General features: G+C 33.4%; 1 long non-coding RNA gene across 8 annotated transcripts; it reads right to left on the reverse strand.

The window, feature by feature from the left end:
• Positions 1-2,551: 2,551 nt before the first annotated feature.
• LOC141696831 (uncharacterized) lies at positions 2,552-10,142 on the reverse strand. Of its 8 annotated transcripts, none has more exons than XR_012564503.1 (3): positions 9,471-10,142; positions 3,056-8,142; positions 2,552-2,857 (listed from the first exon to the last, which is right to left on the reverse strand). It is a non-coding gene; the product is annotated as an uncharacterized LOC141696831 (long non-coding RNA). The 8 variants fall into 8 exon arrangements; XR_012564502.1 differs by having other exon boundaries at positions 3,056-7,633; positions 7,954-10,142; XR_012564508.1 differs by having other exon boundaries at positions 3,056-3,938; positions 9,471-10,109.
• Positions 10,143-14,021: the final 3,879 nt, after the last annotated feature.

Genomic DNA, 14,021 nt, shown 5'->3' on the forward strand with positions numbered 1-14,021 from the left:
CGGCATGCAAGCCTAATCACACACATGCACACACTTCTACCTACACATAAGTGTTTAGCAAGAATTTAGGGATGATTGATGAGTTTGATCAAGGAAAAAGGGAGGTATACCGAGAGAGATTGAAGAGAGAGCCGAGAGAGAGAGTTGTTCGAGAGAGAGAGAGAGTGAGAGAAAAAGAGGAGAAAAAAGAGTGAGTGCACATAAAAGAAGAAGAAAATGGGGGAGGAAGGAGTAATTTATACTCCACCAACACAAGGGCAAAATGGTAATCTAATAACTCCCTTTTTAATTCACATATTCTTTCTCTTTTTACTCGAATGCAACGAAATCCAAAATAAAAATGTTTCTCTCTCGGAAAGTCGAGAATTATTGAAAATGACAATTTTAACATGTAGGTCTCGAAATCTTAGCTTTTTATCCATTACTCATAATGAATTTTTGAGCGAACGGTTGATTTTATATGATTTTCGCAAACTTGTTTTAATAAATATATTTTTCTCATAAAATCAATTTAAAAATGCAAAGATCAACAATTAAATTCACTCATCATTTTTAAAAAGTCTCTAGGATCTTTACGAAGATAACAGAACAAATCCCATATTTTTATCCTTCTCGGATGATTTTATAAAAATACGCGAAGGTTAATTAAACCTTTACTTAAATCACGTAATTCCTTTAAAATTCACAAAATTGACAAAGAACACATAGTCATGCATACAGTCAAGCAATCACACATATACAGTCACATAACGACTCAGGTCTGATCATAAAATTCATCCTTCTTTATTCTTTATCCTCTTTTACGCGTACCGGGTCACGTTCAGCCTGACGGCCCGACGCTCAGCGTTTTGATTACGCTTCTCAATATCTTTACCAATCAACACGTCACTTAGGACGAAATACTTTATTTACTCATTCATTCATTCAATCACATAATTCATATTTTATATTCTTTAACTCCGTATTAGGACGGGTTCCATTCTACCTGACGGCCCGACACCACAACTTATCTTTTAAGCTGACTCTTTAAATTGGAACGTTTTTATCCACGCTCCTAAACTCTAGTATACAGATAAGACAAATAATCATCACTTAATCACATAATTATAATCACATCACATAACACACTCTTTATTTAGTTAATTACGACGCAAAATTTCTCAGTCGTCACAGACATGTTTGTTGGGCCACTGTGGCATTGGATGATAATGAGAAAGAAGATGACTTCATTTTGGATTTATGCGTCAAATTTTGCAGCTTTCTGGTTTTACTAGCACTCATGTGGTTAAGCTTATAAAACCAAACATTTGGAAGCATATCTGAAAAATTATACATGTAATTTCCCATCACACAAAACCTGCTTTTCTTATTGCTCTAGAATGAGTTAGTATGTTATATAACAAAACCGGAAGTTTGACAAAAAGTAAAGAGATGCTTCTCTCACATATTTTTGCTCCAAACATATGTCTAAATATATTCTGTTACATAGATTTGGGTATTTATGTGGAGAGAAAAGTTCTACAAAGACCACATTTTCATCGGAGACCTTGGAGACCACATATGTTCTGCAATCAAAACACTATAAAATATATTATTTTGTGAAGTATGTTTTACGAAGATCATTTAAGTTTAATAAGTTTAATGTATATGTTCTGCAAGCTGAACAAATGTTCTGCAAACTTAACATGTTTTGCAAAATAAAATATTTTTGTAATGTTTTACATGCAGTACATATATGATATTCAAGATTTTGAATAAAATAAGGATCTTTGTAGAGCATGATTCGCAAAATAATATGTTTTGCAATGTTTTTATGCAATATTTAACTTGCAGAATATAAGTGGTCTTCAAGGTCTCCAAAAAAAAGTGATCTCCATAGAACTTAACCATTTATGTGGATTGTAATTATGATATTATGGCACCTAGTCAACAGATCTGGCCATACATTATCATATATTGGTTGTCACAAGGGACATATCCACTTTAGTTTCTAATAATAATCCAGCTATTCCATGGTCCGATCTTGTCCCCGTTAACATTAGGTCTTGATTCGGAAGAGCTTCAAATCTATGTTTATGTCTTGGCCCTATGAATAGAAGCTTGACTTTTTTCTTCACTTATTGGCTTACAATTGAGTATCCATTTTAAGATATTATCAGGGTAAGACAGAATCGAACCTGACCAGTGACGAATGAGGATAAACTCTTAACCATTTGATCTATCCAATAGCTGAACTTTGATTACAAAATTGAAAAGCTTAATGTTTATGTTAAGTTTCTCTGTTTCTGTGTTAACAAATGAAAACAAACTTATTTTTGTGTTTGAACAATTCCTGCAAATATTAAATCTTTGTGTTGGAAAAAAGATTAATATATAGACTAATTGTCTTTTAATAACACTGATACAAATAAAGAGTCTATGCTAAGAGTGTCACTTTAAATTTGGGATATGATATACAAGTTAGAATAATAGAATGTGATTAAATAATATAAACATTAATGCTATTCTGAAGTTCAATTTCTCAGTGAATGAGCAAGTATGAAATGCCATTCTGAAGTTAACTAAACGTCATATATAACTTTAATCACCAATCTTAACAGAGTATAATTTGAATCACTAAAATTACAAAAAATATCAAATATATACATCAAAATATGTACTCGAGAATTAAAATATATTTGACATCATCTTTGTGCAAAATAAATACTTAAAAATAATTAATAAAAGAACCGCTGCTCAGGAGTTTGATTTGTGACCACTTGATTATCGTGAGCTTCCATGGTTATGCTTTATTTATCTGATTCCAGATTCTGGTCTCAGAATGGACTTCCTGGAAATCAGGTTCAGTATATCACTCCTGCAGCAACAAATAATACACACCAGTTTACTAAAACAAATCCACATTGTTCAACTTGAAAATTTGCTCGTCAGGAAGTCTTATGGTCCGCCATATCAAATTCACATTTACTTTTGCACACCATGAAACCGCATACGCAAACATGCAAGCAATGACGACAGAAATATTAACTTAGTTCTATAGACTAATAACACTCACATTGAGCTGGAAGACCTCCATGTTCAGATGGATAAAAAGTCTGCATCATCTGAACTCTCCCCATAGATAATGAAACTGGTGTCATGACTATCCTCATTGCCACATCCCAGGTCACTATTGTAACTGCTATCAGATGTATTCATGAAGCACGACCCATTAAACATACGACTGCTGAGCTGCGAGTGCAGACTCACATCACCACTGCCAATCATTGGTCCAAATTCGAGAAAAGTGCAGTAGAAAAAATACATTAAAGATTATGCAAATGGTTTTAGATACTCACCTTTCATCTGCTTAAGTTTCAAAGAACATATGATAAGCACAATACTAAGCTTCTTTCAGGAGGAAACTCAGCCAGCAGGCAGAAGTCAGGTCTGTCCCTATATAACTGCTTAGTAGGTATGAAACTACAGGTAGACCATATGAACTACCTTGGGTCATATCAACATAATTAATTGGAAAATTTACAAATAGGGGATGAACTACCTTGGGTTATAACACTTGATGCACCAATCTTTTTCAGAAGCTAGACCTTCCCTGTTGGACACGTCCTATTTGCAGTCCATGAAGTTAAGAAAATGGGTAATTGTAAGTGGCAACTTTGACAGAATTTACTATAAGGCATCAAACCCCGAAGTCCTGGAACACAAGGTTTTGGAATATAATATACATGATAGGAAGAGTCCTACTCACAAGATGTTTAAGGAACTTAAATTCTAATTCTGTCTGCACATGCATGTGGGTTGACGATGAGACAAGCAACATATGTGTTCCCACACAAGCACACAGAACACCAAAAGAGAGAGGGAGGGAGAAATCAGCTCTTAGATGCATACAGTCCCGCAAAATAAAAACCTCCAACAGGTTTCCTTCCCCCGCCAAGCTTCATAAAATATTAGTATTATAGAAAAGAACCGAGGTCAGTAATTTGATGCCGGAAGAGGAGAAAGTATTAGTCAACACAAGTTAATAAAGAGTACATTTAATATTAAATTGAAATTACTTTAGAAAAGCACCCGAGATGGAGTAGGATGCTGAAAAGTCGAGATGTTTCAGCTAACAAAATCCCTAAATTGTTATATATCACACTTAATCAGAAGCATCACCAACACAGGTAAATGAACTGCTTTCTCTATGTATCCTTCAAGGACTAGTAACAGGTCACAGAATTTGGATATGAGAACCAATTAGAATAGATCTAGCATAAAGAGCATGGGACAATAGGAAATGCCTGGATTTTCACCTAGCGCGACACCTCCAACATGTAGAGAGTGATAAAAAAAACTCTTTCAAGTTTATTTATTTACTTAGTCTCTTATAAAGCAAATTCTTCTAGGTGTCCAATTTACAGTATACACTGTACACATATAAGGTCTGGTTCATGTAACATTACTATCTTAAATGAGAGCCACTAATTTTCAACATACAAGACCTGTATTATCCTCACCTATAAATATCATAATTTCTATTAGGGATTAACCATTCTTTATTGCATATCCCTCAAAGGCTCATCACACCAAAAATAGAGTATAGATAGTGTTGTATATGTAGAGATTCAACAGGTTCATTCTGTTGGATTGTAAGCGGTTTTACTTAAGGTTTTCACCACACCTCGACCCTACACATAAAAATATACACCTATACACAATGTAATTTTATGATGTAGATCTTCTGTGCATCTGTCATCCGCTACTTTAAGTAGTTTCATCCAATTGTTACAGATGATAAAATTTAGAGGTTCATGTACCAGAGAATTTTTATGTCGCTTTTCACTTTCGTACTTGAATAGCCTCAGGTAAGCCGCTAGAGAAGTAACAAAAGAGCAAATTGCTAATACCCTCAGGAACATGATTGATTTGGGTAGAAGTAGGAGTATAGGACAGAGATATCAAACCAGAGATCAGTTTTTCACGTACAAAATGACAATCGATATCAATATGCTTTGTTCGTTCATGATAAATAGGGTTCCTGGAAATGTAAATTGTTGCCTGATTGTCATATTTAACTGGAATAGGTATGATATCCGGTACTTCAAATTCAGATAACAATCTTGATAACCATGCTAACTACGAAGAGAATGATATTAAGCCTCTGCTAAAGACAAATAAACGGTGTGTTGTTTCTTCGATTTCCAAGAAACAATACTACCTCCTATAAGAATGACAAAACCACTAACTGATTTACGAGTACGAGGACAAGAAGCCCAATCAGCATCACAGTAACCTTCTATAGAAAAGAAAGGGGAGGTGCTGAAGAACAAGCCTTGAGATGGATCATTTTTACATCCCAGTGAGGTTGCCTGGGATCAGACATGAATTTACTTAAATGTTGGACACAGAATGACAAGTCTGGCGTTATATGAGTTAAAAACTTAAGTTTGCCTATTAGCTGTCTATATATAGAAGAATCAGCTATAGGGAGACCTATACCATGCTGAAGCTTCACATTAAGGTCTAAAGGACTGACAACAGTAGTAGAAGCGGGAGAATCAAACTCCTTGAGTAAGTCCAGAGCAAATTTTCTTTGGGAAAGGATAATACCCTCAGGAACATGATTGAATTCAATCCCTAAAAAGTAATGAAGCTTGCCCAGATCTTTGATCTTAAAGGTGGAATCAATGAAGGCCTTGACATTATTAATTACAGCTAAGAAAGCAACAGAAGTACCGGTCTTCTTGTAAAACAATGAATAATCATTTTTGGATGTCTTGTAACCCCTGAAAATAAGAGCATCATGCAATTTAGAGTGCCACTGTCTTGATGCTTGACGAAGCCCATATAAAGACTTTAATAGCCAGACAAGATTCAAATATGAAACCAGAAGACCAGGAGGGAGCTTCATGTACACATCTTCATCTTCATGTAAGTCTCCGTGTAGAAAAGCATACTTAACATCTAATTGGGACATATGCCAACCCTTTTTCACAGCCACGGCCACAAGAGTCCTAATTGTTGTCATTTTAACAACTGGTGAAAAGGTTTTATTGAAATCTATGCCTTGTTTTTGAGTGAATCCTTTAACAACTAAGCGAGCTTTATATCTTTCAATAGATCCATCAGCATGATGTTTAACCTTAAAAACCCGCTTACAGGATATAGGTTTCTTTCCTGATGGAAGAGGAACAAGTTCCAATGTTTTGTTTGCTTCAAGGGCAGAAAATTCTGCTGCAATAGCTTGTCTTCACTCGGGATATTGAATTGCTTCTTCATAAGAAACCGATTCAGTAATAGGAGGTGGTGAAGAAATATTGATAGCATTATAGCAAATACTTGAAGGAGAATCGTGTGTCGAATTATTATTATGACAAAAGTTGGATAGTGTACAAGCACAAACAGTGGAATAACATTGTGAGAAAGGATAAGTATGCACATAATCTTGAAGATAGGTAGGGAGTTTAGTAGGTCTGGTTGATTTTCTGGGAATATTGATAGAAGGGATATGAGAGGTATGTTCAGGAGAAATACTAGGTATGTGTGAAGAATTATTAGTGGATTTATCAGCGCAACAGAATTGGGGACTGATGTATCTGAAAAATCAGGAACACATAATGGAATGAATTGTCCAGAAGATGTGTGAACATAAGGGAATATATTTTCATGAAAGGTGGCATCTCTGGAAATTTTAATGGTTTTGGTTTCCAAATTAAGAAACTTGTATGCTTTCTTGCCATAAGGATAACCAAGAAAGATGCAAGGAGATGCCCTGGCAGAGAATTTAGGTCTATTGGAAGATGGTGTAGATATGTAACTAAGGCATCCAAATGCTCTCAGGTGATGATATGTTGGTTTATGCCCAAAAAGGATTTCATAAGGAGAAACACCATGGAGTAATTTGGTAGAAAATATATTGATTAAGTAAGTGGAAGTAAGGATGCAATCTCCCCAATACTGGACATGAAGATTTGACTGAAAAAGCAAAGCTCTGGCAGTTTGTAGTAAATGTTTGTGTTTTCTCTCCACAATAAAATTCTGTTGTGGAGTATAAGCACAAGAAGTTTGGTGGATGATGCCTTTGGATAGAAAGAAAGCAGTAGCTGCATTACGGAGGGTTCTAGGGCATTGTCAGTTTTGACAGTCTTAACAGTAGTGGAAAATTGTGTTTCTACCATGGCAATGAAATATTTCAGGAAGTCAAAAGCACTACTTTTACAACTCAGCAAGTGTGTCCAAGTAGTCCTAGAGTAATCATCTACAATATCAAGAAAGTATTTGTATTTATTATATGTTTTGACAGGGTAAGGACTCTATATGTCAACATGAATAAGATCAAAACAATTACTTGTATGAATGGTGCTATGGAGAAATAGAAGTTTGTGTTTTCTTGCCTTAGTACGGATTTCACAAGAAAGAATGTCATTGTCAATAATAAGGCAAGATCTTTCAACTTATACAAAGGTATATGACCCAGTCTAGAGTGCCAAGTAGAGACAAAAATGTTACAAGAGAATTGACCATTATTACAGACAACAAGGTTGCTGGAGACAGAAGGAGCAAGAGAAGGAATTGAAGCACCATGAGTGAAGAGATAAAGGCCTCTGTGAAGTCTACCAAGAACTAGTGGCATCTTCCGAGAAGAGGCCTGCAAAAAGCAAATTTTAGAGGAAAAACCAATGAAGCATTGTAACTGTTCAGTGAGTCTATGAACAGACAATAGATTGAATTTGAAGTTTGGGACATAGAGAATATTGTGTAGAATAATGCTACCATTTAATGGAATAGTACCACTATGTGTGATTTTAACAATATCTCCATTAGGTAAAGAAATAGTGACAGGATTGGATAGTAAGTGCAACGAGATAAAACGGTATTCATGCGCACACATATGGTCACTAGCTCCACTATCAATTATCCAAGTAATATCAGAGGGAATAGAAAAATAAGCAGTATGAGTAGTGTTACCAGCAAAATTTGCAGATGATGGTGTAGAAGAATCTGAAACTTGAGCTGACTTGATTAGAGTGACCAGTTGATTGCACAATTATGGAGATAAACTAGTAAAAGGAGATTGAGTAGTAGAAACTAGTGAATTTATGCCCTGATTGTGTGGATTTCCAACAGATGTAGTGCAGTTCCCAATATTGCTAGATCCTGCAGAATCAATATGTGATGCATTCTGAGATGCAGAGTCAAAAGAAACTAAATTGGCAAACCTCTTGTTTTTAGTAAACTTGAAATCAGCAGAAAATCCATGAATTTTATAACATTTATCAACTGTATGTCCTGGTTTCTTGCAGTAGTTATAGTGAAGGTTTATCTTCTTAGATTCAGAACCAAATTTCTTAATAAAAGTTCCAAATGATTGAGTGGCAGACTAAAAACTTAAATTTGCGACCAAAGAAGCAGAATCAGACATAAAATGACTTCCTGAGTGAATTTCTCTCTGAGATTCTTCTTGAAGAAGAATATTGTAAACCTGGATGATTGTTAGAAGTGGTGACCTCATTAGAATAGATCCTCTCATTGCAGTATAAGAATCATTAAGTCCCATAAGCAACTGTATCACCTTCTAATCTTGATGAAACTGAATTAACTTCAGAGACGCACCACATGTGTAACCACGGGTACACATAGGAACCAAGCACAACGAGTCAATATCATCCCAAAGGATTTTGAACATTGTGAAATACTCAGCAATTTTATTATTTCATTGAGATAACTCATTTAGTTCCTTATGCAAACCAAACATTTATGTACTATTAGACACACCATATCTTTCCTCTAGCTCCAACCAAATTTGATGAGCATTGTGGCATATATGACACTACGACCAATAGTTTTGGAAAGAGCACCAAGTATCCAGGAGATAATCATATCATTACACCTTGACCAGTTTTTGAAAGATGTAGAACTTATATCTGATTTAGGAAGTGAACCATCTACAAAACCTAATTTATTTATGGCTCAGAATGCAATAGTGACAGAACGCTTCCGATTATTAAAACCAGTTCCATCGAAAGGTTCACCGACTAACTTCATACCAGGACTATCAGAATTTTGTAGATAAAGAGGATTATCTTGTTGTCGTGAAAAATTGTCAATTTGTGTTTCATTATGTGTTTCATCATCATTACCATGAGAATTGTATGTAGACATACTGAATCAGTAACAGATATGGATGAACCAGATGACTGCACTCTAAGTGTTTGACAAAAGTCCTCAAAGGATATTAAGAACTAAACAGAGAATTGTCGATGTAAACTTGAAAACGATAAAGATAATGAAGCTTATCGTAAACAAAGAAATGAGAATATGAACTGTAATCGTAAGTATCAATGTGTATAGTGTTTTCGATTAGATATTATTTGAAGATGAAAATATCAAAAAAAATATATAATTTCGGTGTATAACAAGATATAAAACAAAATGATGATGATGCTTGAACTACCGGTTCGAGCTCACAGGGATCAAAAGCAAACCTAAAGATGAAAATTGGTCGAAAATTGAGCCAGAGATGATGAAGATTCAATCGATGATGATCTTCACGTTAAGCACACTACTGATGTTGCAAACGCCGTTGATGAAGACTCGAAGAACAGATTTGATACCATGTTAATACTGTAATCATAAAGCTCAAACACAGGATGGAGGGGAAGATCTCTAAATTCTATTTACAGAAAAGAGTTTGTTACAAGTTGCAGAAGTGAAATGAGAATACCAAGCTAACCTATATAAATATAAAATGGCAAGAAAAATTGTTACTAGTTGTTTGAATTTTTAATCTACATTGACTTTCTAATCTAAATACAATTTGGTACAGTAAATTGTATCAAGTAATCACAACAGCGTCCAAGCTCAATGAAATTAAGCACGACCGCGAAGGAATACACAATTCCTTCTCCTGTCTTGACCTCTTATCGTTCCATTAAAATCCTGATACATGTATTCCTTGTACTGTAGATATATGTTTGAGAAGAACCAAAAGATGCAAATGGACCAGATACCAGACCAACTTTTATAGACCTCAATTAAGGGATAATGATCAAAATATAATGTGGTGGATGAATTGACACAGTGTAAAAGTAGCACAGTTCAATATAACATAAAAAATGGCTCGCAAATTTTTAATGTTAGAGATGATCAAGCAAGATAATTGTTTTCAAGATAACCAAGTTGCATGAATTGTTTAGAAGGCAGTTCATAATGACATTTGCAACAACCTAAATCAGTTCATTCACCCAGAGATTCTAAAAATCAACTGGGCTGAATTTATCACGATACTGGATGAGAATTAGAGTTCAATCAGTAAAGCTTGATATTCGTTTATGTTCCCAATTCTAGCACGACTATAACCAATATAACATGGAAAAGACTTGTATGGCTAATATAAATAACGAAGTCTTAACGAAGCATTTTTCCAGCTTGGTAAGTCATTATGGATACTACTAGTTTATTATTAAATTTTGGTATTAATGTGAAGAAGTCAATATTGGAGTAGCGGATTAGATCTGACGTGCACTTGTGGAAAAAGGAACATGTTGCAGCATAACACACACTTTGAGTGTCGAGCATCGAGAAAATATGAAAACCAGCATTATCACAAAGTCAAGAGACATATGTGCATCATCAAACACTTAAAAGAGGAAAGGAAAACCCTTTAAGAAAAGTATTCTCTATCATTACTCCCTTGAATCGAACTCCACTTTCAACATAGATTGAAAAAGAAGACTGCGATAACTTAGAAAGAGATGTTGAAAAGGTAGTACTAGCAATCGTGTTATAAAACTGAGTTATGCATATAAAAAATACATTTGAATTAATCTAACAGAAGATATCATTTTATTTGAAAATATAATATCCGCTGAGCTATCTAAATGATATCTCTTGCAATACCTTAAGGTTCTGGGGAAGAGAAACAAGTCAAGTCATCCTTACTTGAACTACACTAGATTTATTTAGAGGAGCAATTGCACACCATTAACAAAACAAATTAAAGCACACAAATTTGAAATGTGTACACCAGAAGCAACGAATCATGATTATTATTGCTACCACAATATATCTCATGATCAAAAATTTTTCGACTTTCCAATTACAACTATGATCCGTATCTATGATCCGTATCTGAATCCAAATTCATTTTTACAAATTTTAGAAGCACACAATTAATGTAAAGTAGGATTCAAGATCATCAACCACAACACGTACAATTTTTTTGTTTTTGTAATTTGTCACCACATTATTGAGTTAATTGTATCTGTTAGAAAAGAAAGAACCAAAAACTAGGCAGAGGGGGTGAATGACCAGTTCAAAGATTTCAAACTCTTTTTGAAAACTGGAAAATCCAAGAATGAAATAAGCTCTAATAACTTAAAATATATAAAATACACAGAGATTTAAATCAATTTACTTTATACATATAATACAAAGAAATTGTTGCTACAGCTCATAAGGAAAACAAAGTTATTTTTCTTAGTTTTTTCTCATGAACAGTTTCTTGAATTTATGACTTATAGAGAAAGAAAATTTTACAAGATATTTTTGCTCAATATTTCGCACAACTAAAAATTGAATGTGCACAATATAAATACATCTTGTACTACTCAGTGTGCACACCCATTTACAATGAGCAATCATATCCTGCTAGGGGACACATATCAGCTTTTTAAGGACCACTTTATTTCGTTATTCGCTCTTGCTCTTTTACTACTTACTTTTTTTTCTTTTTCTCCAAGTTTAGATGTAGGCTTGACACATGTCCATGGACCATCTTCATGTACAATATGCTGTAGTGATCTATTTTTTTATTTCTGGTAAGTTTTGTCTTCATTTGTCTTGTTGTGAAGAGGCCGAGTGAAGATATCGTGAACTCCATTTTACTTGACTATATTATCCAGTTTACTTTAGACTTATCGATGTAGTATAATTCTGCATTTCGCGATATAATATCTTTCTTGACTTCTCGGTGTAGCATAAAATTAGACTTCCCGATCTAGAACAAGTTTGGACTTCTCGATATAACTCAAACTTGAACTTCACGGTATGGCTATAAACTGGAGTTTACTATATGGCTTTAGTAGACTTCATTATACAATTCTACTATATTTCACGATACAATTATTCTAGACTTCACGATATTGAATTTAAAGAATTTATTCAACTTATTATTCTTCTTTCTTCAGTTTGATACTTGAACAATCTTCATTGAACTTCTACCAAATTGATTTATTCTATAACTATTATGTACAGGACTGTTGTATGAAATATCCTAAGCTCTTATCCTTATAAGCTATCTAGAGAACTAATAAGAAAAGTACATTGAAACCTATCACTAATCCAATTGGTACTCCATTTGGTTATGCAAAGTAACATTGTAACTTGAGTAGGTTTGTTATGATGGCATAGACATGTCATATACATAGCCATCACTACGTGCCTTAAACATTTTCTTAAAAATCAATTTTGTTACAAAATTTTTGATAAATATTTTGTTGTCTTTAGAATATGAAAGTAAACATATATGACGTCGTTCCATTATTTACCATTACTGTTCGTATTTGAGTCGTAAAACGCAAATTTAAGTTAAAAAATGAGTGATGGCTCTCAATGCCCATCTCAGAAAACTAAAAGCCTAAAATGCCCAGATCCATGAGCACATGCCTTAAATATCGACCAGATATGCATGACTTACATGCGTGTTCGGGGATACGCATTTGAGACATACACATCACTGTGTCTTTCCCTTATTTTAATTGTAAAAGCAAAAATAAATAAATAAATAAGGGATACGCATCTTGAGAACGCCTACCCGGTGATACAAATTGCATGCATACGTATCATTTGCTAATTTTGAAAAAAATTAACACTGGATACGCATTCTGCAAATACGTCGCATTTGCAGAATGCGTCGCATTTGTAGAATGCGTGTCCTTTGTAAATTCGGACACTCATTTTTCAAATGCGTATCTCGTCGTTAGTTTAGGCCATGCACTCCAAATCTGGGTATTTTGGGTCGTTGATGCTAAAATGTGGGTATTTTGGATATTTTCACGGTTGTAAAATTTTAACTTTTTAATTTCTAAATCATAATAATAATATTTATTAAAGTTTATATAATATTATTAATTCACTTTTTAATTTTAATAAAATAAAATTGTAAATAAATATTACGTTTGATGATATACTCAATTTATATGTATACTTCACTTGAAGAATTTATTTAATCTATTGACTTAGTTTTTATTTTTGCATTTAATGGGAAATTTTTCATTATAAATATTTTATGTAAAAGGTTTCGTTAATAAGAAAATTTTAACTTATTTTAAATTAAAGGGGTAAATTCATAAATTTATAATCATGTTACCGTAGTTATTTGACCTTGTTTCGATAATAATTTTTTTAAAATGATTAATAAATTATACAAACTAATATTTTAGTTTACGCAAAAAATAAATCAAGAAAAAAGGATTAAAAAATAAGATGTAATTTATCTAATAAAATAGTAAAATAAACCAAAAATCAATAAATGATAATGATCTAAAAATAAGGATTGTACAAGGAGGTTTGTTGTTTAATTACATATGATAACACAAATTCACTTAAATTTAGAAAAAGTAAATACATGTGATATTTTTCTTATTTTTTGACATATATGGATTAAATTATTATCTTGTAGCTATTTTTTTTTGTGCTTGATTAACTTTTAATATAAAACACATTCATTTTATCAACTACTCATCCTTAATTGGCTTATAAATGACATGCCTAAATAAAAGAAACGTGATTTTTTTTTTCTAATGACCTTTGGCTTTGTACTATTACACCCGTAAATTATAAAATTTAACAGGGTTCTTTTCCGACCCTCGAGTATAAAATCTGTACCATCAAACTCTTTTTCCTATTTTTAATTATTTTGTGAACAATCTTAACTGTTGTTATGGATTAAAAACTAATATATATAATTGATGTACTTATTACTAAGGAACGTGAGCTTCGAGGCTCAATTTGACTGCTCTTGTGTTTCGTGACTC

Source organism: Apium graveolens, chromosome 11 (assembly GCF_009905375.1).
Source record: "Apium graveolens cultivar Ventura chromosome 11, ASM990537v1, whole genome shotgun sequence".
NCBI classification, from domain to species: Eukaryota; Viridiplantae; Streptophyta; class Magnoliopsida; order Apiales; family Apiaceae; genus Apium; species Apium graveolens.